The sequence below is a fragment of the Prionailurus bengalensis genome, unplaced genomic scaffold (assembly GCF_016509475.1).
Source record: "Prionailurus bengalensis isolate Pbe53 unplaced genomic scaffold, Fcat_Pben_1.1_paternal_pri Un_scaffold_68, whole genome shotgun sequence".
Taxonomy (NCBI): Eukaryota; Metazoa; Chordata; class Mammalia; order Carnivora; family Felidae; genus Prionailurus; species Prionailurus bengalensis.
In genome coordinates this window covers 60,914-87,492 of record NW_025091168.1, presented here as the reverse complement: position 1 = coordinate 87,492, position 26,579 = coordinate 60,914, and the positions used below count along the sequence as shown (strand labels likewise).

General features: G+C 45.6%; 1 protein-coding gene and 1 pseudogene across 1 annotated transcript in view; one reads left to right on the top strand and one right to left on the bottom strand.

Moving 5' to 3' along the window:
* Window positions 1–3,880: 3,880 nt before the first annotated feature.
* The window catches only part of LOC122478467, a 28,411-nt pseudogene continuing 5,712 nt past the window's right edge, over window positions 3,881–26,579 (top strand).
* The window catches only part of LOC122478465 (formin-like protein 5), a gene marked incomplete at its 5' end in the record, with an annotated part of 68,417 nt that continues 55,044 nt past the window's right edge, over window positions 13,207–26,579 (bottom strand). The window contains one exon of the mRNA XM_043572059.1: window positions 13,207–16,523. The remainder of the gene's footprint in view (window positions 16,524–26,579) is intronic.

The window sequence follows — 26,579 nt, the reverse complement described above, 5'->3', positions numbered from 1 at the left end:
TTCGATGCCTAAACATTTTCACTTGCGAAGTGTTAGTCGTGACTTGCCAAGAGCTCCTCTAGCTTGGGGTAAACCAGGGTTGTATCAGGGACTAGCACAATCTCCTTAGTTCATTTGAGCAGCTGTGCTCCAGGAAGAAAGAAAAGAAAGCGATACTAACCAAAGCATGTGTTTGAGTCCGTGAAAGCAATAGCTTTTCAGGGAGTCCCACCCTGTAGACTTCTACATACTTCTCATTGGCCAGAATTGGGCAGGTGACCTCACCCCTAGCTGCAAGAAAGTGTGGGAGGGGAGGATTTCTCACGGGGCAGATTGATACCTCAAACAAAATGGGGGTAAGGAGGAAGGGGTAAGTGGATATTGAATGGGGAACTGGGAGGGTCAGCTATATCGCTCATCTTTCTTGTTCTTCAGAATTTCCCCAGGTATTCTTAAGAGACAGAGGGAGAGGGGAAGGAAGAAAATGGAGGTGGGAGAGCAGGGGTGAGAGGGTGATGATTTATAAAATAAAATGCTCAGGTCTTTAGTGTTCAGTTTGATGAGTCTTAACAAGTGTATATGGTTGACTCTTGAACAACATGGGGTTTGAACTGCACTTATATGTGGTTTTTTCGATAAATGCAGTACAGTACTCTAAACGTATTTTCGTTTTGATTTTCTTAATATTTTCTTTCTTTTTAATGCTTATTTATTTTTGAGAGAGAGAGCGTGCACGAGCAAGGGAGAGGCAGAGAGAGGGAGAAAGAGGATCCAAAGTGGGTTCCTCACGGACCGCAGAATGCCCGATGCGGGGCTCGAATCCATGAACTATGAGATCGTGCCCTGAGCTAAAGTCAGACACTTAACCAACTGAGCCACCCAGGTGCCCCTCTTAATATTTTCTTTAGCCTACTTTATTGAAAGAATACAATATATAATAAATCTAACGTACGAAATACATGTTAATCAACTGTTAAGACTTCTGGTCAACAGTAGTCAATTTGTAGTGAAGTTTTTGGGGAATCGAAAGTTATATTCAAAGTTTTGATTGCACAGGAGGTTGACACCCCAACCCCTGTGTTGTTCAAGAGTCAACGGTGTATCTGTGTACCACCGCCCAAAACAAGATATAAAATATATCTGAAACTCTAGAAACTTCCCTTGTTACATCTTTCTAAATAGTCTCCTTACCCTCACCAGTCATCTTCTGGTTTCGAAATCTGTGGTAGATTAGATTTGCCTGTTTTCGAATGTCATAGAAATGGGGTCATACAGTATGTATTCTTTTGTCTTCTTTCACTCAACTGTGTTCCTTGAGATTCATCCATGTTGTTTGCGTTATCAAAGGGAAAGCCAGGGGCGGCTGGGGGGCTTGGTCACTTGAGCATCTGACTCTTGATTCCGGCTCAGGACATGATCTCACGGTTTGTGGGATTGAGCCCCATGTCTGGCTCTGCATTGACAGTGTAGAGCCTGCTTAGGATTCTCTCTCTCTCTCTCTCTCTCTCTCTCTCTCTCTCTCTGTCTTCCCCACCCCCTGCTCCTCCTCTGCGTGTGCATCCACGCACACACACAGTCTCTCAAAATAAATAAACATTAAAAAAATTGTTTTAAAGATAAAGCCAGATAGTAGTTCACGTGGTGAGGACAGAGTTTAATCAGTAATTAACTATTCCAATAAGGAAAAGAGTCCAGAGTGAATGAAATTCAACTTCAATTTGTACAGAGGAGATTTTTTTTTTTTTTAATTTATTTTTGGGACAGAGAGAGACAGAGCATGAACGGGGGAGGGGCAGAGAGAGAGGGAGACACACAATCGGAAACAGGCTCCAGGCTCCGAGCCACCAGCCCAGAGCCCGACGCGGGGCTCGAAGTCCCGGACCGCGAGATCGTGACCTGGCTGAAGTCGGACGCCTAACCGACTGCGCCACCCAGGCGCCCCTGTACAGAGGAGATTTTAAAGAGAGAATGAGGGAGTAAAGTTGGGGGTGAATAAAATCAGAAGTAAAAAATTACAAAAGCCAGACAAGGTATTGGTTCATGTGAAACCACCTGGATTTGCTCACTGGGAGACAGGGACCTGATCTTTCAGTGTTGGCTAGAAGAAACAATGGATGCTTTTGGCAGCCTTGAGTTTTCTCGGGCAGGCACTAAGGGGTACCGGAATCATCCTAGGGGTGGAGCCTTGAGCTGTTAAAGTCTTCATTAGTGTTTGTTCGAGTCTCTATACAGTAAGTCAAGGTTGAAGCCTAGTTGAGAAGAGGGCTCGAGGAACCTGGCTAGAGTTTGGTCAAGGAAAGAGTCTTTGTCAGTGTAAAGTAGTTTGTTCCTATACATGTATGAATACACCATGATTTGTTCGTGCGTTCTCCAATGATAGGACGTTTGAGTTGTATCGAAGTTTTTGGTCATTGCAAATAGGCTACAAGGGACGTTCTTATACAAGTCTTCCATTTCTCTCAAACAAATGTCTAGGAATAGAATTGCTTAGTCACAGGGTGGGTATATATTTAACTGCTAGACTAATTTCCAAAGTGGTTTATCGCTTTGCACTTCCCACCAGCAATATATTGAAACTCCAGTTGCTCAACATCCTTGTTAACACTCTGTATTGTCTGTGAGGGTGAAAGAGCATCTCGTTATGGGTTTAAATTGCATTTCCCTGGTGACTAATGATCTTAGGCATCTTTTTGTGTGCTTATTGGACATTCCTACATCTTTCGTGAACTGTCTGTTCAAGTCTTTTGCCCATTTTTGTTGTTAATGGTTTTTGGTTTGGACTCATTGGAGTTTATTCTCTATTCTGGATAGGAATTCTTTGTCAGATAGATATATTGTACGTATACATACATGGGTAGGAAAATTCAAATTGAAAACATTGCCAATAGCATCCAAAAACCTAAAGTGGGTAGGAATGATTATAATGAAAGACACAAAACACCTTTACACAGAAAACCGTAAAACATTGTTGAGAGGAATTCAAGAAGACTGAAATAAATGGGAGACACACTTTGTTCATGCATTGGAAGATTTGATGTTTTGAGATTCCTGTTCTCCCTGACTTGATCCGTGGAATCAGTGCAATCACCGTCAAAATCCTAGCCATCTTTTTTTTTTTTAGAAGAAGAAATTAACAGATTGTTTCGAAAATGTATATGGAAACGTGAAGGGTCTTGAATAGCCAAAAAAGTCTTCAAACGAAGAGCAGAGTTGAAGAACTTAAACTGCTTAATACCGCTTAATTTGAAGACTTGCAGTAAAGCCACAGCAATCAAAGTCTTTGGCATAGAGATAGATCAGTGACACAGAATAAAGAGTCCCAAGAAATAGACCAAACACAAGTACTGTTGGTTGATCTTCACCTAGATTGTCAAGCCAATTCAGTGGGCGAAAGGGACGTCTTTTTAATGACTAATTCTGGGTAAAGTGGAAATTCAAGTGGAAACAAAATGGACCTTAGCCCCTACCTCGTTCTGTACACATTAATTTGGGATGGATCGTAAACCGAAATATAAAAGCTAGAACCATAAATCTTTTAGATGAAACCATGAGAGCATATGTTGACAACCTTGAGGTAGGCAAATGTTTTGGATACAGAACCAAAAAAAAGCACTAATTAGAAAGGAGAAATGGATGCACTGAGAAAATGAACGGGCAAGACAGACTGGGAGAAAATATTCAGACTACATGTGCTTAAGTGTTTTATTTTTTCCAAAAGAACTTTGGCATTATTCAGGCCCATGACATCCTGTTACTATATTCTGTATTCACTGGGTTTTTTGTTTGCTTAAGTCAGATATGAGACATTGTACCATGGGAACTTTCTGATTGACTTCTCCTACTTAACTCACCCTCTTGTGAATGTTGGTTCCTTTTTCATAAATGCCTTGCCCACTAGTCAATGAGTACTTACACTGAAGGCACTAGATTTTAGAACCTATTAATCCTTGTAAAGTCATTGGGTGTTAGCTGAAGCCAAAAGGCAATACCAGTAGCCTCTGTTGGGAAGAAACGATAGCGTGTGAGTTAACTGAGGCTCAGTTTTGTTTTGTTTTCTTTTGTTTTTACCTGATTCAACACTTAAGGCCTTGCGGATCTACTTAAGAAAGCAACAGAGCTCACAAGAAAGGAAACAAACTGAAAGTCTGTTTAGGTACAAAGTCTGTTGCCCTTAAGACTTTGCTTCCTGCCTTCCATTTATAACCAAGAATAAAACTACCAAGAAATAGAAACAAAAAAAAAATGAGACTAAAAAAAAGAACAATAACTAACAATAAGAGGTAGAGCAGTATCTTAGGCTAGTATGCAGTATGTAGTTCAGATTTCAAACTTAAAAATTGATGCTAAGAGTATCGGATTGATTTTTGCAATTGCATTTAAGTACGTTGTATGTATGTGTATGTGTGCATACGTTACATATATGTGTTTAATGTATAACTGTGTGTGTGTGTGTGTGTGTGTACACGTATATACACACACACGCACACACAGATATCATTTAAGCAACTGAAGTGTCGGGGGAGGGATCCAAATCCAGGTGGGTAAATAGGTTTGAAAAGCAATAGAATGAAGTTTTCTACAAGGTTCCGCAGCTTGAGGGACCGACCTTCACCTCAGTCTGTAAAGCAGTGCCTTCCGCAGGGGGTCATTATGAGGGTTGTAGGCGTTCCGTTCCTATCGGTCAAGCATCTGGAATGATGCCTGGCATTGTAGTCAGCTCTCAGGAGTGTGGATAGAAGTAAAATGAACCTGGCCTTGATCCTCACTGGCTGGGAGAGCGCGGAGGGCCCCTGCCCTTTCCTTCAGGTGAAGAAATCCCTGGCGGAGAGCATGTCACCCCCTTCCTGTTGCAGGTGGTACTCATGCCTATAGGGCAGAGTCAGTAAATGCTCTCGAGTGAGTAGGCGGTTGGCCCAGATCAGTGTTTCCCACGGAAGGAATGTGAAATGACTAGGTGGCACACAGATATTTGAAATTTTAATAGTTAGGTATTTATTATAGCGTGTGTTAGAAGAAAATCCCAGATAGCACGTCAGACCCGAGTACTAAAAAAAAGCGAGTTGATTTAAAGAAATGTTACACTGAACAGGTGGTATGTGAATGTCATGAAAATTTCAAAAGCAATAGGGATTGACCGAAGACTGCGAAATAGGTCTCCCCAAATCTGAGATTTTTGATGCTTTGGGTTTTAAACAAAGTCAGGATACACAAAGAGAGGGGCTATTTTCTGGGTTTGGGCAACAGAGGACTGTGGTGGGGACAGACAGACAGACAGCAGCACTAGGTGCACAGCGTCAGTGTAGAGGCGACCACTGTTCACCTTTTGGTGCCTACTCTGGGAAGTCTCGATATGTATACTGTACACGTATGTATATTCACGTGTACGTGAATGTACGCATTCATCTAACAGAATTGGGAACATTCTGTACATAGAATTCTGTAGCTTGCTTTGTTCACCTGATAGCGTAACCCCAGGTTCAGTGTTCTTACCGAAACCTTTTTGTGTTCATTCTTGACTATTTCCTTAGGGTAAAATCCTAGAAGTGGGATTGCTTGGTCATCGCGTAAATAGAACTCTTCAGCTTTGAGTACCAGCAGCCGAAGTGCCTCGTGGCATGGCAGTGACAGTTTACAGTTCTGGCGGCTCAGGTGCCCTCTTTCTCATCCTCACCAAAGCCGGGTTCTATTAAACGGTTTTGTGGCTGATTTGATAGCAGATTTACTGCTTGCTGTTTCTGCTTTCATTTTGCATTTTTGGGTTTCTTTATTTTGTATATTCAGTGGTCACTTGGCTCTTCGGTGAACTGCCCATTTTTGGCCTTTCTTCTGGGATATTAGGAATTTTTTCCTTACTGATTTGTAAGTTCTTTATGTTTTAAGGATGTTACTCTGTGATGTCACAGGTACTTTTCATCGCTTAATATTTGCCTCTTATGTTTGCTTATGATATGTAAGCTTACTGTTGCTCATGTGGTGAAGGCAATACTGTATTTGATCCATGCTGTGACACACGTTCTTCCGTCTTTGCCATCAGCTGTGATTTATTCTCGATGTGTCCCGCGGTCACTGCCAAGTCGTGTTAGAGTTGTCATTACCTGTGCAAGTGGATGTGGTCATTGTTGCTTGCGGCATGGCCGGAGGACTACAGCGTCAGCTCTTGGGTGCTTCTGGCCACGTGCCTTTTAAGGGCCATTTGCAGAAGGAGCACAAATCCTGATGCTGTTGGAGAACCATCCATTGATACCTCCTGATGAGATCGAGAAAGGCTCAGTAACAAAACCTGCACCGGAGGGTCGGTAGCGTGGAAGGAAATCTTGGAGAGGATGACGGTGATCTCTTGGGGATGCAGCCTTGCCAATGCCCTTGGCGGCCCGAAGGTCCATATTGTGTGGAAACTCACAGATACCCCAAAAGGGAAGCCTTAACCCTCTTATTGCATTCATCCATTCCCTTTCAATCCGTTTAAATAAGCACAAAAGGGCTTTTGCCGGAGCGTCTGGCGGCTCAGTCGACAGAGCGTGCAACTCTGGATGTGGTTGTGAGTTCAGGCCCCACGTTGCACACAGAGCCTACTTGAAAACTAATTAAACAAACAAGTAAACGGGCTTTTTCCAACAAGCACAAAATTAAAATTGTAAGCAATAAGAAAAACATTAAGCTAACTAACTGGCAGTGTTTCTTCTTTCTTTTTTCAGTCTTATAATTGATAATGTCTTAGGTGAAATATGGCATATAGTTCATGGAGAAAAAGTTTAAAGCATAGAGATAAATTAAAACACACACACACACACACACACACACACACACCAGAAATCGCCAGTTCCCTAGTACTCGTCTGTAGATACGCACATACACGTGTTCACGGGCACGTTGGCTACATAGGTTTTTGGCCTAACATTTTTCCCTTCACGGTGTCTTGAACATCTTGGCATGTCTGATCCTTGTAGTTCATGTCTGAGATGACCGGTTAGCGTTTCCTTGTGTGGATCCACCATGTTCAGCTGGGCTCCCAGGGGTGACAGAATTCTAAGCTCTGAACCAGGTTGCCCATCTCCCTTTGGAACTCCCCATCAGCAGTGCCCGCTAGTTCTTTGACCCTTACTCTTCTTAGCAGTGCTCTGTAAATCTTCTCGTGTTAGCCACTCTGAAGGGCAGATCAGTGACATCCTTTTCCTCCCAGAAACCACGGGCAGTCTTCTAGATCTGGAGACCAGAAGGAGACGCGTGTTGGAAACATTAGGAAGCGGGAGTCGTAAGGACTCGTGACCGGATACGTTTGTGTTCTGTCCCCACCTGTTACGTTTGTGCACCTCGCCGTGGTTTGGGGCCGCTGCACGTGGCTGCAGAGGTCTCTCCCTGGCTCCCACCACCCGCCTCTCTAGTTTCTCCTGTTTCTCCGCTGTTCTCCAGCCTCCCTACCGACTTTGTGACTGGAACATTCCAAGGCGGTTCCTGTCCAGAGCATTTCTGTCTGCTCTTCCTCCTGTCTAGAACGCCTTTTGCACAGCTTTCTCCAGTTGTGTAAGGACCCAACTCAGCCCATTCCCTTTTCAGAGAGGCTTTCCCTCTCACATTCTCTAACGTAGGTCCATCCGTCCTCCATGCTGTTGTCCTTCATCTGTCACAAGCCCTTCCTTCTCTTTGTGTCTGGTTCACTACCGTATCCCCAATGGCTGGCACTTAGCAGACCCTCACCAAAGATGGCTTGACGGAATCAATAGTATTAACTTGACGGAGAATACGGTTGAGAGGAGGGGAAACCGCTCCTTGTCATCCAGAGGAGGGCGGTAGTAAGTCCAACGCAGAGCTTGCGGAGGGGGGCGACTCGATCAGCTTTTCGGCAGGTAGGGCTGCTGGGCATTGGAGTGAGTGCCTTCTTTGTGGTGCATAGTCAGGCAGTGGCTTGGTGTTGTTGAAGGATTCTGGCATCGGATGTCAGGGTTGACCAGGTCAGTTCCAAGGCCGCCTCCAACCCTTAGGTCCATGTTTGATGTTCGCATCACTAGTCTGTGGTTCTTGGACTGCAGATACGGCCTTGACCACTAGATGGCACTAGGTGATTCCTTTGAGGCCGGGGCTCCTCAAATCCGCCAACAGTGAGAACAGCATCTTCTCTCTTTTTTTACTTATTGAAGTATAGTCGACATACAATGTGACATTAATTTCAGGCGTGCAACAGAGTGATTTGACAAATCTACATATCACTCAGCACTCACCACGGTTAGGTGTCGTCACATCTGTCACCGTACTGTTATAACAGTATTATCGACTGGATTCCCTATATTCCACTTTTCATCTTTGTGCGTTACTTATAGGACTGGAAGTGTGTACCTCTTAAGCCCTCCTTGCCTATTTTGTCCATCCCCCCGCCCCCTCTGGCAACCACCACCTTGTTCTCTGTGTTTCAGAGTCGATTTTGGTTGTTCAGAGAACAGACTTTTCATTGCACTTTACCCCAAACACCCACTTCAACAAAAGCTTCACAAAACCGTCTTAACTCTTACAGTGTGGAATGCATACTGATATTTTCTTTTTTTAATTTTTTTTAACCTTTATTTTTTTGAGATAGAGAGAGACAGAGCATGAACGGGGGAGGGTCAGAGAGAGGGAGACACAGAATCTGAAACAGGCTCCAGGCTCTGAGCTGTCAGCACAGAGCCCGACGCGGGACTCGAACTCACGGACCGCGAGATCATGACCTGAGCCAAAGTCGGCTGCTTAACTGACTGAGCCACCCAGGTGCCCCTGATATTTTCTATTTCACTCTATTCGACTGCATTTTCACAGATGAAGACTTGCAAACTACTACACTGATTTTATTATACGGATGGGTCATAATTCATCGTTTGAAAAGCACCATTTTAGACAGCTGAGCCTGTTCACCCTTGGAAAACTTGGACAGTCTGGGCCCGTAGCGAATCGTGTCCCTTAATGAGTACTTTGTGCATTTCTGTGCTGACTTGCTGCCTCGAGAAGCCAAAAGTATGTGCTTCCTTATGTGTGTGTGTGTGTGTGTGTGTGTGTGTGTGTGTGTGTGTGTGTGTGTGTGTGATGTGTGAACGTGGACATGAGAGAGACTGGGGGGGATAGGTTTGTACAGGATTAGCACCGACCACAGTCAAGGCAGCGGTAAGCCTTGTCAGTGGACGTAAAGAGAAGGTATCATATCTGCCTCTGGGAGCTCAGACTCTAGCTGGGTAACAGTCACTCACCCCTTCCCCTCTCCGCTTGTTCATCAAGAAACACTGGAAATGAGCTCATACACTCAGGATATCGCTTAGGATGCTTCAGGGTGTAGCAGGTAACAGAAGCCTGACTCCGTTTGGTTTAAGCGATAAAGACATTTGGAAACTCTCAAAATGTCTGTGGAGAGGTAGAGCGGGGTGCAGGCCCACAGGGGCTCGGCCTTAAGGATCCAGGTTTCTCCCATTACGTGTCCTTGTCCTAAGGCTGGTTCCACTCACGGTTGCCAGAAGACCTTAAGTGGTCATTGGGGTTTCAGATCCCTGGCTTAGAACACTAGAGCTTTGATTCCCTGCGTGTGGCCTGGGGAGAGGTTAGGTTACTGTAGCATTTTCCAGGTTGTAGTGCATGCCAGAGAGGGTAAGCTACAATGGCAAAATTTTCTAGGTTGTAGCTGTTCTGTTTGTTTGTTCCTGGTTTTCCCTTTTACTCCTTAAGGGACGTGAAATGACAGAGCCGGGGGAAATACTTAGGGAGTCATTATCGAGTTTGACAAAACAATTCTAGATCTTTCCTGTGGACCCAGAACTTCTGGTTGAGTAGGGTTGTCTGAATAGTTCTGGCCAGCGAGTTTGCCGAGTGAATGAACGGTTGCACGTCTTCTGGGTGAGGGACGAGGTGAGGTTATATGCTCTCCAGGGTCCTGGGAGAGGAATTAGCAGTCAGAATAAAGAGAGGTGACACATGGCCGCCGTGGGAAGGGTGAGAGGAGTGTAAGTGAGCACCTCGGCGGATGGCTGAGTCTGTTTACATGTGTAACGGAGTGCTAAACGGGAGTGTGTTGGCCTTGTGAAGTAGATGGTTTTCCTCCTTGACCTGGTTCCCGAGAACCTGAATCCACTGACGTCTACTCACCTGCCTCCTTTTTATCCCTTCCAGGTTTGCAGTGAGCATTGGCTACTGGCATGACCCTTACATCCAGCATTTGGTAAGACTGTCTGAGGAGAGGAAGGCCCCCGAAATTAACAGAGGCAAGTGACCCCCTCCCTTCTCACTATTCCCTCATCAGCAGAGAGGCCTGGGGTTTTAGGGATTCATTCGTTTTTCTTTTTTTTACACAATACAAATTTATTATCTTACAGTTCTGAAGGTCAGAAGTCAAACATGGGTCTCACTAGGCTAACATCAAAGTGTCATCAGGGCCGTTTCTTTTGGAGGCCATAGGGGAGAGTCTATTTCCTTTTCTTGTCTACCTTCTAGAAACCACCTACATTCCATGGAAGATGGCCCCTTCTCCATTGCAAAGCCAGCAGTGTAACAGAGGGATTCGTTCTTAACATGAGAGTTCCAGCGTTCCTTCTCTCCGGTAGTATATGAAAGTGCTTACTTCCCAACATCCTCACCAACACAGTGCATTATGAAACTTTTCATCTGGGTTAATCTGATCCATGAAACATGGTGTCTTACAGTAATTTTATTTTAGATTCCTCTTATTTTGGGGTGAAGTTGAAGATCATTATGATTATTTTTTTAATATCTTTTTTAAATGTTTATTTTGAGAGAGAGCGAGCAAGCGAGCGAGAGTTCACTTGCTTGCAAGCAGGGAGGGACAGAGAGAGAGAGGGAGAAAGAGAGAGAATCTCAAGCAGGCTCCATGCTGTCAGCACAGAGCCCGATGTGGGGCTCAAACCCTTGAACCGTGAGATCATGACCTGAGCTGAAATCAGGATTCGGACACTTGCTTAGCCCACTGAGCCACCCAGGTGCCCCAAGATCATTTTTATATGTTGAAGAGCCATTTATATGTCTTTTACTGTGAACTGTCTGTTCATGGAAGGAATGACTTTTTTTGGCCTTGTCAAAGTGATAGTAACCGTGTTAGGCTGTACAAGTCATTTCTATCAAGGCAGTGAAAGGATTTGAGGCAGGAGGGTGACTTAGTCTCAGCCAGATTGAGAAATTGGCCAAATGACCATCGTTCTTGTGGGTGCAGGGCATCTTGGCCCTAAAGACGGATCCTATGGGTAGTTTCAATGAGAAATGCGAAGAAATTTTAAAGTGGTGCTTCCTGAGAATAAGGACATGGTACTTACTTTGAGCTGAGGGTGAAACTAGGCATCAGTAAGATTGGACGAGGCCTGGCTAAGAGGCCTTAAGCCTCCCTCCCACACTCTTGAGGACACTTTCCTAACAAATGCTGCAGAGGCAGGGCCCCACCATGGTGCCCTGGGTGCTGGGGGCCCTGGGCAGCAGGTCAGCCCTCCGGCCTTCCTTCTTCCTCTCCCTGGGTTGGCATCGCTAGACTAGGGCCCCATAGTAGGAGAGTGCTTCCCAAACAGCGTGTGGGGAGCATTTTTAAAATTTTTCCAATGTCCAGTCCGTTGTGGGTGATACTCTGTAACCCACGGTAAAAAGGATTTACTAGAAAAGTAAAATGGAAGAGACATGTAACGTTTATTTATTTTTGAGACACAGAGAGAGACAGAGCATGAACAGGGGAGGGTCAGCGAGAGAGGGAGACACAGAATCTGAAACAGGCTTCATGCTCTGAGCTGTCAGCACAGAGCCCGACAGGGGGCTCGAACTCACAGACTGTGAGATCATGACCTGAGTCGAAGTCGAACGCTTAACCGACTGAGCCACCCAGGCGCCCCAAAAGAGACATGTAAAAAGACAAGCTCAAATTATTTACTAGTCGAATCCATAGACACGAAATCCCTATGTCAAATTGCAGTAAGTGTCTAAATGCCACTCACATTTTGTTCTTAAAATAGTAATACTGTAAGCAGAAGGGCTTTAGAACACAGATCAATTTCATCTTCCTTTCACCCTCTTTTATTTCTTGTCTCCTCGGTTCCAGCTTCCCACGCCAGAGCTTCACAAGTCAGTTTATTAGGCACCATTTGCCTGTGCACCGCCCCCCGCCCAACCCCGCCTGTGATGTTTTACAAACATCGAGGCTCTAACCCGCACAGGATGGACACGAAGGGAGCACGGTAAGAAATATGGCTGTCTTTGCTTTGACATTTATCTGCCCCATTTCCTGACCCCAGAATACTTTCCAGACGGTCTCCCAATTTTGAGTTTCAGCCGAATTCTGAGTAGCTCTCACTTAGCCACGAAAAGACACATTTCTAAGAGGGACATTTAGATCCCATGTTTTGATGTAAAATATTTTTCTTTCATATGTGGAATTAGGGGGCGTTGCGTTTTCCTTAAGGTAGTTGATCCAACCATTAGATAGATTGTGCTTCTTTTGGTTCAAATGGCTTTAAAAAAAAAAAAAGGAAGAGAATTTTAAAGTCGTTACTTCTCCCATAAGGTCTATGGATAACCTAAACCGCGACCCCTGAAGAAGGGCAGAAGGGTTGCCTTTTGTCCTCCTGGTGTGGTGAACTTGGCAAGGCTTATTTCCATCATCACCGAGTCATGGCTTGTCTCTGTCTCTCTCTCAGGATACGTTGCTCGCGTCCATGGCGTCAGTCAGCTGATAAAGGCATTTCTACGGAAGACAGAATGTCCCTGTCAGATTCTAAATCTTGGGGCTGGGATGGGTACCAGCTTCTGGAGACTCAAGGTAAATTAAAAAATACCGCCCCCTTGTTTCCCCAATTGTTTACTTTTGTGAAGGTTCCCACCGGGTTCAAAAATGTCAGGGGCGCCTTGGTGACTCTGTCGGTTGAGCACCCGACCCTTGACTGCGGTTCAGGTCACGATCTCTCGGTTTGTGGGTTCAGGCCCCGCGTTGGGCTCTGTGCTGACGGCACAGAGGCTGCTTGGGATTCTCTCACTCTCTCACTCTCCCTCTCTCTCTGCCCTTCCCCCATCTCTCTCTCCAAATAAGTCAATAAACATTTTTTTAAATGCTAGAAATCTATTCAAAAGGAATGCGGTGACTGCCTGTCTCGCGTCCCTGTCCCCATCTGCTTGCACCTGCTGTGCCACCACTGTCAGCCACGTACGTGATGTCACCAGGGCCCTAGATATGTGCCTTGCTTCTGAGCTCCTGCTGTTACAAACAGGGCTTTGGATCAGAATCCTTGTATACATTCTCTGCGTGTGTGCAAGAGCCCTGCCAGTGGAGTAGCTGAGACCAGGGGCCCGTGCATTTGCCGTTTTGACGACAACAAAAGACTTTACTGTCGTCGTGACGGTGTCTTCAGTATAGCTTGGAGATTTGCAAGGCTGGGTGATGGTAGCATGACACAGAGCCCTTTTAAGTTTATTTATTCATTTGGAGAGCGAGAGAGAGAGAGAGAGAGAGAGAGAGAGAGAGAGAGAATCCTAAGTGGGGCTTAGATGCGGGGCCTATCCCACGGAGCACGAGACCGTGACCCAAGCCGAAATCCAGAGTCAGAGCCCAACTGCCTGAGCCATCCAGGTGCCCCTCCATTCTCTGATTTGGTCCCTCACCTCCTTCGTTAGGGTTCAAGGGCAGGTATCATTACACTCCCTCACAGAAGAGGAAATGGGTCCAGTCAGTGGCAGAATCAGGACCACAGGCCTGGTCTTTGATTCCGGGCTGGAATTGTAGCACCAAACCTTTTCTCTACAACGATCTCACTGATTGCGTTTTCTTTTTTGTAGGTTTGTACAGATCTCTCTTGGTTCTTCTGTCAGGTCGGTCATGTGGCAGTCGTGGGTACGTGCATTTCCCCAGATTCTTGCAGAAGTACACCAAGATAAACTAGAGTGTGTGGGCCTAATGCGACCTGTGTATTTTGTCCCTCATCAGCTCACCCGATGAGGTCTTTGGTCATCGGTGCCCCCAGCCTCTCTCTCACTGAGGCCAGAAATCAGTGGCCTCAGCACAGCCTTAGTGTTAACCGGTTGCCTCTGCATTCTTCATTCAGGATAAGATAGCTAACGTTTCTGAAGTGCGTGCACATCCATGACCTCGGGAATGAACATGAGAGCTCTGCAGGTGGGGGGGGGGGGGTTACCCAGATGGGGCAAGGCGGGCTCCGAGAGCTTGTGCCGTCCCCAGGTCGGACAGCCAGTGGCACTGGAGCATGGAACAAACGACGGACTGCAGTTCGTCCACGTCCAGATTCCCTCCTTGTTCTCTCCAGAGAGCCCTGCGGCTGCTCGGGGGGTGGGGGGCCCTCTTTGCTATAGGTCGGCGGTGCCTCTGGGCCTCAGAGACCACGGTGTGGTGGAAGGACCTGGAAGAGAATGCAGTGGCAGAATGTGTGCAGTGTGAACAGAAGCCACGGGAGAAACTCCTCCTTTGGGCTTGACACCCTTTTCAACGTGGTCCCGTGGTTTGGTTTCTCCCCCCGCCGTGTAGGTGGGTTAATCGTTACTAAATCTGAGATTTTTATTTCTGAGCAAGGTACACTGGAGCTCATGTGGCCCTTCCAAGAAAAAGGTTATCTGTGAGGAGCGAGGAAGGAGAATAGTGCAGGCTCTGAAAAATTTGGTGGAGTTTTTTCGTTTTGATAATGACATTAGTCGAAAGGGTTTTAAAAAAATCTGAGTTTCTTTTTAGAAAAATGATGCTCGTTTGTTCTTTGGAGCAGGAGCTGAACGGGCCAAACTTAGGCTGCCACCTATGTTGGTAAATAAAGTTTTACTGCGACACAGCCAACTCCCAGTTCCTTCCATCTTCCCTACGGCTGCTTTAGCCCTACGGCGGCAGAGTGGAGAAGTCACAGCAGAGACCGTCTGGCCTGCAAAGGCTAGAGTATGGCTGTTGACAGCACGTTCGCTGATCCCTGTTTTTGAGCTCTGTGTGCTTCTGTAAAAGAGGAGGGGAAATCTCGTCGGCTAGTCTTGTTGTCTCGGGCACCTTCCACCTGGGAGGGTCCCCTGGCTGCACCAGCAGAGGCTTGGCTGTGGGTCACAGGCTTTTGGCTGCCGCTGTGCGTGAGCTCGTTCTGTATGACGTCAGGCCCCAAGACCATTGGGACAAGTTGAAGGCTCCCACCTTCAAGCAGCGGGTGAGAGTAGGGTGCAGGAAAGCCAGGACAACCCCAGACAAAGAATAAAGGGTGAGTGACACCCTTTAAGGGACCTCAGCTTCTTGGTGTCTCTTGAATCCTATTTCCACACGGCCAGAGGATCAAGGACGCAGGGGGTCAGTCTCAATATGGCAGCCTGTGCAGCGGTCGGCCACGTTGGATCTCCTTTGAGCCTACGGGATACTCTTCGTCACGGTTGTCCCCGGCTGCCCTCCGGTAGCTATCCACGGTCCTGGTTGCCTTCCATGCCTCCTGTGACGTGCGAGCTACTGGCGAGTGGAGTGTCGGAAGGGCTCAGGGAATGCCAGAATACAAAGTTGAAGCCTCATGTCCCACAGCCATTTGTTGCCCCTTTCCCAAAGGCAAGAAAGAAGATGTCTGTTCCTTAAAAGCTCCAGGTGTGCCTTTTGGAAGCTTTCCCTCCATGGTGACCCCTTAATCGGCATTCTTAAGAGGGCAAGTAGCTGATGAGTGGGCAAGCTGTTTAGAAAGTCAGAAGTCCTAGACGAGCTATAGGATCGTATGCTGTCCTTCATTTGCTTTTGTTCTCCAGGCCTTCTCGAATTTTAGCGTGTCCTTAACTTCATATCGTGTGAGCGAAATCCTCAGAGGGTGTTCTGGAATTTCCTAGCAAAAGTCATCTTCTGGTATGCTCTAAACGTTTCCTCCAAATATCTTCGGACAGCTTTTTACCCGGCCCTGCCCTACACACGGGCAGGGGAGCGCGGCAGCACCGAGAGAGAACGGTTGAGATCGGTGAGCGTGTCTCTTCTGATGGGTCAGGAGACTGTCTTTGTCTCTGTCTTCCTGTCTCCCCCTTCCTCCCTCCCCCTTTGTCCCCCAGACCAGATCCCCTGAGATTTTCCAAGGGCTGAGGGGTAGCTGGCTCTCACAGTTCTGACACTTGCCCTTAAGGTCACCTCCTACTGGAAAATGCTTGCTGGTGATTGCAGCCCCCCCTCCCCCCGCCAACATGCTGTCTTGGGGGGCCGCTCCCTCTCTGTCCCTGCTGTCCATCGCTCGTTAGTGTGCACGTAAATGGTGTTCTGCGCAGTTGCTCAAGTCAGAAAGAGGGGTGTCATCCTCACCCCAGCTCTTCCTTAATCCCGGCCCACACCTGTGAGGCCCACCACCGGGTTCTGGGCACCAACCATTGTCTTTTTCTTGGTCTTTCTTTCCACTTTAAGTAAGCGGCTCTGTACTTGTGGAATGTAAGTACAGGTGGATACGGAGGCGTTAGAAGAGCGCTTTGGGGGGGCGCCGGGCAGGTCACCAGGTTGTGGAGCGCCTTGTTTCTTTCCCCAAGCCTCAGGGGCATCGGGAGCTGCTGCAGGCAACACGCAGGGTGTCGCTGAGAGTCCAGACAGCGGTGTCCTTACAGTGTGTGCAGTTGGCGAGCTGAGGAGGAGAGAATGCGTTCGTGAATACGCATCGGGGCTGAGGGATTGGTTGGACGTGACAGAGAATGTGCTAGCATGGCCAGGGGGCCAAGCGGAGACCAGGCCGGGGATGCAGAAGGGGGAGCAGGGTCGTGTGTGTGTGTGTGTGTGTGTGTGTGCGCGCGCGTCTGCCACGCTTTTTTACTGCAGCCCTCAGTAAAGATAAATGTACACCCCAGGCCAAGACCTAATTCTAAGTACCCTTGTCAATAAGGTTTTTAAGTTTATTTATTTAACTTGAGAGAGAGAACCCGTGGGGGAAGGGCAGAGAGAGAAGGGGACAGAAGATCCAAAGCGGGCCCTGGCCCCTACGTGGGGCTCAAACTCACGAGCCGTGAGATCATGACCTGAGCCAATGTCAGACACTTAACCGACGGAGCCACCTCGGCGCCCTGTCCCCGTGACAGTCAATGATAAAGGCACACACGTGGCACCTACTAAGGCAGGCCCTGTTCTGAGTGTCCCTTGTGTGTCCTTATTTCCTCATTACTCCTCACAACCCCGTGAGGTGCTGTCCCTGTCTCTGCTTCGCAGAGGAGGGAAACTTGGCCCAGGGAGTGGAGTGACTTTGGGGCCTCGCAGCAGACAGGCGGTGGGGCTGGGATTCGAACCCCCGTCCCCTGCTCCAGAGCACCTGCCCTTTACCACCCGCTGTATCCTCCCCTCACAGAAAAAAGTAAACGTGTCACAAAAGAGTACTCATCCCCACTGTGTGCGATGCTTCGGGATATTTGCTGTTTTATTCCATTTTATCCCTCAAATGCTGGTCAGCATTGGTGTCCTGACCCTCTCTGATTCATCTCGATCTGCTTTTTGGAAAATTCTGTCAGGTCCTACTCCCCCAGCGCCTCCACATACCCCCACCTCCATCCCAGGCACTGCTCCCCCAGTTCAGGCTCCCCGTGACTTCTTCCCTGGACAGCTGTGAACCCCTGACTCCTGTCTTCCATCCGTTCCCCACGCGGAGACCACAGTCATCTGGAAAATACATCTCTGCCCATATCGTTCCTGGATGTCAAACCCTTAAGTGCCCTGATGCTCTTCGGGGCCTAGTACTCGCTCGGTACATGAAGGTGGTCAGTAAATGTAGGAGTGAATACATAACTCTAAAGCTTACTGCGTGTTTTTCCTCAGGATTGAGATCTTCTCCCAAGTAAATATTGTGAAGTGGACTTTCCCATGAGAGTCACGAGAAAGCTGCACAGCATCAAGTGAGTATGGCTTTGACCACAGGAGAGAGCCCGGTAGGATTCAGGGGCAGCGTTCAGGAGGTGGCCGGTCTGAACGCCAGACACCTCATTTTAGGGGACTCTTCTCTTTCACCCCCTTCCCACTTTCCTTCTGGCCCCAAGATCCCCATTCCAAACTGTCTTCAAAATGAAATGTCCCGTCCCTTGCAACTCTTCTGTCCGTTAACGTAATTCTCTGAACACTTAATAGAAATGACCTATAGTGGTTTAATTTTAATCTGAAATTTAAAAAAGTGTTTTAATGTTTTATTTATTTTTGAGAGAGAGAGAGGGGGAGACAGAGTATGAGTGGGGAAGAGGCACAGAGAGAGAGAGAGAGAGAGACAGAATCCAAAGCAGGGCCCAGGCTCCAAGCTGTCAGCACAGAGTCTGATGTGGGGCTCGAACTCATGAACCGTGAGATCATGACCTGAGCCAAAGTTGGACACTTAACCGAGTGAGCCAACCAGGCGCTCCGATAATCTGAATTTTTATGTGTGCTCCGGCTACTTCTGTATCTCCAGAGCATAGAAAGGGGCCTGGCTCAGAGCAGATGTGTAGTAAATAGCGTTTGAATGAACAATGGGAGGCCAAATTGGCCATTTACTACATATGAGATAGTATGGGGGCCACCCTGAGTCCATGTTTTAAGAATTCTGCAGTTATAGATGACGAGTTTGTGAATCTTTGCTGAGAGCTTTTGGAGCACCATGTGAAATGCTTCACTCAGATGATCTCATTCAGCCCTCAGAGCCGACTCAGGAATGACATGCTTTTATTAGCAGTTGAGGAAACCAAAGCCCAAAGAAGTTAAGCTAATTTCCATAAGGTTACCTGTTGACAAAGGGGTAGAGCTGAAATTTAAACCCTGACCTCAAGCCCAAGGTCAGATTTTCTCAGTGGTTTTTCACGTATACTTCTTCCCCTTCTTTTTAAATTAGTCATTTAAACAAAATCTTAAGTCTTACATTGAAAAAAAATTTTTAGTAAACATTAAAACTTTCACCTTGTCCTTTAAAGATGTGTAATTCCCACAAGCTAGAAATAGTTTTCAAGTTTTTTTTTTTTCTAACTTACCCTATGGAAACAAGTTTTCCCCTTTTCCAAATACAAGATTATATTACACGGAATGTGCATTTTATCTAAAAAAAATTTTTTTTTAATATTTATTTATTTTTGAGAGAGGGAGACAGAGTGCAAGCTGGGGAGGGGCACAGAGACAGGGAGACACAGAATCCGAAGCAAGCTCCAGGCTCTGAGCTGTCAGCACAGAGCTCAACGCAGGGCTCAAACTCACGAGCTGTGTGCGAGGTCATGACCTGAGCCAAACGAAGTTGGATGCTCAACCGACTGACCACCCAGGCGCCCCACGTAGTGTGCATTTGAGATGCGCTATGGCATCTGACGCTGTGCGGCCACAGAATACGACCTAGCTTGTTAGGACACCAAGTCAAATAAGAGCAGGTGGGCTCTCACTTAAGCCTAGAGGAGGTTTCTGGGGTGAAAGATGTGTGTATGGTGGTTGCGATACTGAAATCGGCTCTCTGCTGTCTAATTTTTTGCACATTCTGGAGGAGAGCAGAGTCATCACAGAAACGTTACTGAACGTCAGGTCTGAGTAGGAATCTGTTTGTTTAGTTGTCTGTGATTAATAATGGTTAAAATTTTTAATTGAGTGAGCAGAAGCAGGAAACGAGAGATGGCTTGGAAAACACTGGAACGTTTGGAAACATATCGCTAGCCTATCTTTGGCGATTTCTACGTCTTGAGTGTTTCATGATCAGTTTGTGACTTGACGTCAGGTTCGGAGTGTAACGCTTACTGACCTACTCTGACAGCTGATCCACTGAATTTTTCATGTGTGTGCCTAGGGTCAGACGTGATTAAGCAGCAGGCCCTCTGGAGTCGCCCTTGCTTTGAGCAGTAGCGGTACCTATTGGCCATTTCGGTAGTGGGTGTTTGCGTTTTTTCACTAACTAAGCTACTTGACTCATTTCTCTCTCTTTCCCATCTTCCCATAGACACAAGCCTTTCTTATTACAACCCATTATAGAATTACATTCAGAGGACACACTGCAAATTGGCAAGTACCCTTAACCTAAGTAATACAGCATGGGCAACCTCTCTGCTTTTCTTCCCCTTTCTTTTTAAAGATGGTGTGTGTGTGTGTGTGTGTGTGTGTGAGCCTGCGCATCTGAGTCTGCGCGTGTGTGCACATGAGGTCACAGGGTGTATACTTCTGCATCACATTTACTGTGAAGGAACTTGAAACAATTTTTTGTATGGCCCCTCTTAGATGTCCATAGGTCCCAATCTTAAATCTTTTGAAAAACATTTCAGTGAGTTGCAAACATTTCAAATACAGGAGCTTTTTCCTGAAAATCTTTTCCTTGGAAAAATCCAGTCCGGCAGCCTCAGACCCTGACTCCTACATGGCTGCTTCGCCGAGAGGGAATGCACATCCCCACCACTGTTGTCTCGTACCTGACCCGCTTCACCTGTTACGTTAGGTCCTTGGCCCCGGGGCTCAGTTTTTCCCCGTAAGTTTTCAGTATGAGTGTTTCCAACAACTCTTTCCTCCCTTCTAAGCCTTTAAAACTAAGATCACAAACACTCTTCCAGAATGTTCCATTGTGTTCAGTGTGTGTCTGACAGAGAAGTTCAAGGGGCTTATTAATAATTCAGGTCAGGGGCGCCTGGGTGGCGCAGTCGGTTAAGCGCCCGACTTCAGCCAGGTCACGATCTCGCGGTCCGTGAGTTCGAGCCCTGCGTCAGGCTCTGGGCTGATGGCTCAGAGCCTGGAGCTTGTTTCCGATTCTGTGTCTCCCTCTCTCTCTGCCCCTCCCCCCTTCATGCTGTGTCTCTCTCTGTCCCAAAAATAAATAAACGTTGAAAAAAATAATTCAGGTCAGAAAACATGCTCAGAGAGGATGGCCTTAGATGGTGGGCACAGATAACACAGGAAACGTCAGGCAACTAGACAGGCCTCTACACCAGCACAGTGCCCTCGTCACGCTCCTAGTGAACAGACTCCCACAGAAACGAATATCTCCTCCATCCTTTGTTTCCCGCGTACAAATTTTGAGTAGAACCTCCTCAGGCTTTGCCATTGGCTGGCACATCTGCTTTCTCTAAACTGTAGCCGTCATACTTTTCTGTGTATTTGGTTAATATTTGCGTCAGAAGGATTAGCTGTAATGAAAGGGTTAGCCCTTTGCGTTGCCTTCGACCCATCAGTGTAGAAACAGGTCAAGTAGAAAGTAAAGACCCTGCGTAATCTCTCCCCCCACCACGATAACCACCGTGCAGGGTGTTTTCTCCTGTGGATGGACAGTGTACCTAGAGGCAGGTAAATATCACGCGTAAGAAAATACACATGTGAATAGAATCCCGTGCCCGGCCCGCAAAAGGTTCAGTAAATTTTTGTTGAAGGAATGTATGCATATATTGAATAAATAAATATATACGATGTAGATCAACATGCATTTGTTGAAAGAGTGAATCTATACTTCTATAAATAAATAAATAGTTTTATGTATAATTTTAGTAAAGCGAATCATTTACACGTACTGTTTTGAAACTTGTTCTTCGTGCATCCTAGTGAATCACGGCTGTCTTCATGTTGCCATATTAGATCTACCTCGTTACTTCTGGTGACTTCGTAGTACTCCTCTGCATGGAAATTCCATTTTACTTAACGTATTCGCTACTGATGGTCCTTTAGATTGCCGCCTTCTTTATGGTTTCCTGGGAAACAGTTTTGTAGAAAGCCTAGTTATATGTGCATATTTGCAGGAATTGCCAGTTCAAAAAATTGTACCTTATGAATTCTAATAGCTACTGCCAAGCCGTGCTTCAAGACCCTTTCGACTAATTTGTATTTTCACTAGAGTAGATGAGGGTTCTCTTTCTCTACACCCTCGCTAACACTGGCTACTACCATTTTAAAAAATCCCTGCCAGTCTGCCAAATCTATGAATTAAAAAATGTTTTGTAACTTTTTTTGTTTGTTTTAAATTTTTTATAACTTTGAACGTGCTGGTGAAACGGAGTACCCTTCCTTCCTTCTGTTGGCCTGTGGGATTTCTTTGTAAATTTCCTTTGCTCATATAGTTTCCAGTTGCGTTGTTTCATTTCTTTTCAATTTATACGAATCCTTTACAACATAAAGCAATGTTCTTTGATATAAATCCCTCGTCAACTGTTGATTGGCAGATTTCTTTCCTAGCCTTTCACTTGGTTTTTAACTCTGGGTTTGTGTCTTGTGTAGGCAAATTTTCTAGTCCTGGCCTGGATAGTTTTTGATCTTGCCATCATACTGGGAGAGGGACAGTTGAAATAAAAATTAATGAAAATACAAATGTGAGTGAAAATTTGAGAAAAGTGATAGGCGATGATAACACTGACACATTTTCATTGAAAAATTGCCCTATTTCATTAAACCTTTGAGGCTGTGATTGCAAGAATCGCACTATTTATTTACCGTCAGGAAAGAAAAGGTGCTGATAAGTTAAACCGAAACGTTATTGACTGATGCATCCTCATTTCAGAAATGTGAAACTGAGAAAAAATACGCATCTTGAAATTGATCATTTCTTAAAGCTGAAATATGCATGAGGTGAAACTTAGAAGTATCTAAATGGGCACACAATGAAAAGTCAGTCCGAATGAGTAAATCAAGGGGGACGTCTGGGTGGCTCAGTCAGTCAAATGGCCAAGTCTTGATTTGGGCTCAGGTCAGGATCTCACAGTTCATGAGTTTGAGCCCTGCACTGGACTCTGTGCTATTAGCACAGAGGCTGCTTGGGATTCTTTCTCTCCCTCTTTCTCCACCCTTCCCCCGCTCTCCCTCCTCCCCCCACCTCTCAAAATAAATAAATAAACTTTAAAAAATAAATAAGTAAATGAACCTCCATGTACCCATCACTCAACTTTTAACTGTGGCCAATTTCATCCGTACCAGTGGTTCTAAAAGTGTAGTCCTGGACTAGTGACATCACCACTGTGGAGCATTTGTTGGCAATACAGATGTCTAGCTTTTGAAAGAATTTGAGAAAATGTCTACTTCTGGAAGATCTGCTACATCAGAAACCCGGGGGGTAGAAGCCATCAGTCTGTTTTAACAAGCCCGCCAGGTGATTCTGATGACTGCCAAAGCTCGAGAACCACTATAGAAACCATGCTGTCCGATCTCTGTGGGAGTATTGTCAAGCAAATGTTATCATTGTATCTGTAAATACTTTAGAAGCTATTTTCTTTTAAACATAGTGTCTCACAAATTGGCACGACATTTAGAGAGTGGCCAGCCGACCGGTACCAATACTTAAATACGTCACCCTTTGACCTCCTAATTCTACTCCCAGAGACCTACTTAACCGGACAGGTGCTTCATGAGGTCTATACAAAGGTGCTCATCGCACTGCCTCAGATGGAGAAAATTTGGAGATACCACAGGCCTAATCGTGAGGGCTCGGCTGAGTAAGTCGTTTTATCCACTGATGGAATGCTGGGAAATCATTACAGACGATGATGTCATCGATATTACTGTTAAGTAGGAAAAGCAGTTTTCAAAAGAAGAATTGGCCCTGTTTTCTTTTTCCTGTGTGATGTGTGTGTACGTATCTGTGTGACAGAAAACGTGCTTATGTTGTGTGTATGGGTTTATGTTGTATGTATAGAAGAAAGACGGGAATGTTCTATACCAAAACATTACTAGTTGGACGATGTGATTTTCGTTCATTCCACCCTCCTCCTTCCTGATTTTTTTTTTCCTTTTTGCAGTGGGACATGTATTTCTGTATTGGAGGAAAAATAATTTAATTTTGAAAAGAAATCCATTGAAATGATCATCTCTGGATGAATTTCTGTTGAGATGATAATCTCTTCTTGGCTTTCCAGATGGACACCTGTTGGATTCAAAGAGCTATGCCATTATTGGAGCAGATCTCCGAGATTCACCTGAACTCGAAGAGAAGCTAAAGAAATGGAACATGAATCCACAGTGAGATCTTGTTTTAACCTCTTACGCGTTTGTGATTTCATGCGAATACGAAATAAGGTCAGGTGAAAGTGCAGCATGAGACCCGTGTTCCGTTTTAAATTCTGAAATGTTTATCACTTCATGGCTATGAGGGAGGTTTTCTAAGTTTTTGAGAGGCAATGTTTCTCCTGTTTTCACATCAGAATCACGTGTATTGCTTTTATAACATACTGATGCCTAATACCATAAAGTTTGAGAGAAGATAATTATATGTATAGAAACCTACAACTGCAGGGCGCCTGGGTGGCTCAGTTGGTTAAGCGTCCAACTCTTGATTTCCGCTCAGGTCATGATCTCACGGTTGGGGAGATCGAGCCCCTTGTCAGGCTTTGCGCTGACAGCTTGGAGATTATATTAAGTATGCGTGTGAAAGCAGTTGAACGGAAATTGGCGCATAAGCTATAATCTGTAGATTATTACAGTTGCAGTGGTAACCAGCAGCAACCTGCTGCGAACGTAGAAACACACCATTTGGGCAAATATGCTACATAGCCAGGGAAATAATCACTTACAAATCAGGAGAGCTCTTGGGATGCCTGTGTGGCTCAGTTGGTTAAGCATCCAGCTTCTGATTTCGGCTCAGGTCGTGATCTCATGCTTCATGAGATTGAGCCCCACATTGGGCTCTGTGCTGACAGAGCCTGCTGGGATTCTCCCTCCCTCTCTCTCTGCTCCTCCCCTGTTTGCCCTCTGTCTCTCTCAAAATAAGTAAATACACTTAAAAAAAAATTAATCAGGGGAGCTCTTGATAGGCAAGTTTGCCTCACTTCTGGAGATCTACAAAATGCATAAGGAACAGCGGCTATCACAAGTATTAGAATTACATCCATAATTCTCTGGGGTTCATTTGTGCTCTGTGTTTTCCTCCATGGGCTGTTTTTGCTTCGCTTAGACTTCTCTTCTGAAAAGTATTAATCCTGTTTTGAATATTGTCGAAGCTACCTCTTAAAACTACACTGTAAACGTGTTTAACTTTTCATTTTCAAATAATTCAAATTTGTAAAAAAAAAAAGTTGCAAAAACTGTACAGGAAATTCCCACGTAGCCTTCTCCACCTGGCTTCCCCCCATGTGGTAATACCGTATGTAATAGTCGGTGCCTTTTGCATTAAAAAGGTTTTTGGAGGGGCACCTGGGTAGCTCAGTCAGTTAAGCATCCGACTTCAGCTCAGTTCATGATCTCATGGTTCGTGGGTTCGAGCCTTGCGTCAGGCTCTGTGCTGACAGCTTGGAGCCTGGAGGCCTGGAACCTGCTTCAGATCCTGTGTCTCCCTCTCTCTCTGCCCCTCCCCTGCTTGTGCTCTGTCTCTCAAAAATAAATAAACATTAAAAAAAATTTTTAAATCAATAAAAACGTTTTTGGGACTGTTTTTCTCTAATTACCAACCTATGGAGGTTTTGAAATTTTTTTCCCCACTCACTCATTTTTTCTAATCGTTCCTATTGATATAATCTGGGGTTTTAGACTCAGGTTAAAAAAAAATGCTTACTTTAAACTTCCTTTTCATGTTTTTCTTTCTGATTTTCAACTTCATCTGCAACTTGGACTTCATTGTCTATCCTCTGGATTTAGTTCTCTCATTCTTTGTACCATGACCCAGTTGGGTCCAGAGAGCATTTGTAGATATATACATATATATGTGTGTGTGTATTTGTATACACATACATATATTTTTATTTTAGAGAGAGAGAAAGAGAGCATGTGCAAGTCAGGGAGAGGGGTAGAGGAAACGAGAGAGAGAGATAAGATCCCAAGCAGGCTGCATGCTCAGCATGGAGCGCAACACAGGGCTCAATCCCGTAACCCTGGGATCATGACCTGAGCCGAAATCCAGAGTCAGATGCTCAACTGACTGAGGTACCCAGGCGCACCTGGATATATATTTTTAATTTCTTTTAGTGTTTATTTATTTTTGAGAGAGAGTGCGAGCACGAGCCGGGGAGGAGCAGAGAGAAAGGGAGACACGGAATCCGAAGCAGGCTCCAGGCTCTGAGCGGTGAGCAGAGCCCGATGTGGGGCTCGAACCCATGGACTGTGAGATTATGACTTGAGCTGAAGTTGGATGCTTAACCGACTGAGCCACCCGGGCACCCCTGGATGTGTATTTTTAAGTCACTTGAGTTATACCACATTTCCTTGTCAAAAAAAGAAAACAAAAAAAAGGAAATCCTGATAAACAGTAACAGTGGATAGTTGGGACTGTCAGGTCAAAGCCAGCAGCATTTGTGGGTAGCCTTTCTCTCTGGCGATCATGAGTCCAGGCACTGAGTCTAACTGCATGGGTTACATTCTGACACTAGCGTACACGATGTTCTTTCCAGCAAATTTCTTGGGTATTTTCAGTTCAGACAATTTACTTGTTTTGAAATTCCCCGCCAATAAAAATAGGCCAAAATAACCTACTTGCTTTGTGAGAAAACTAGCAACCAGCCATGAGGAACAGCAGCGTAAAGGGGCAGAGAAGGAGGAGGATCCAGTAAAGGAGTCAGAAGGAGCAGGAATAAATCAGCAGAATTTAGCTCACATAATTTAGGGCTGCCTGTGTTCCCTTCCAACATGTAAAGCTTTTAGAGATTTCTGTAGGAGTTGATTGCTTTTCCTCTTTCGTAATTTGTTCGTTACTTCGGGTCTGGTAACTCAGACCGCATACTAGTGTGTCATTTGCTGAAGACTGTTCGTGTTGTTTTTAATTCTTGATGATAAAACTCTGTGTAAGAAGAATTAGATTCTGTTGAAGGGACAGCAG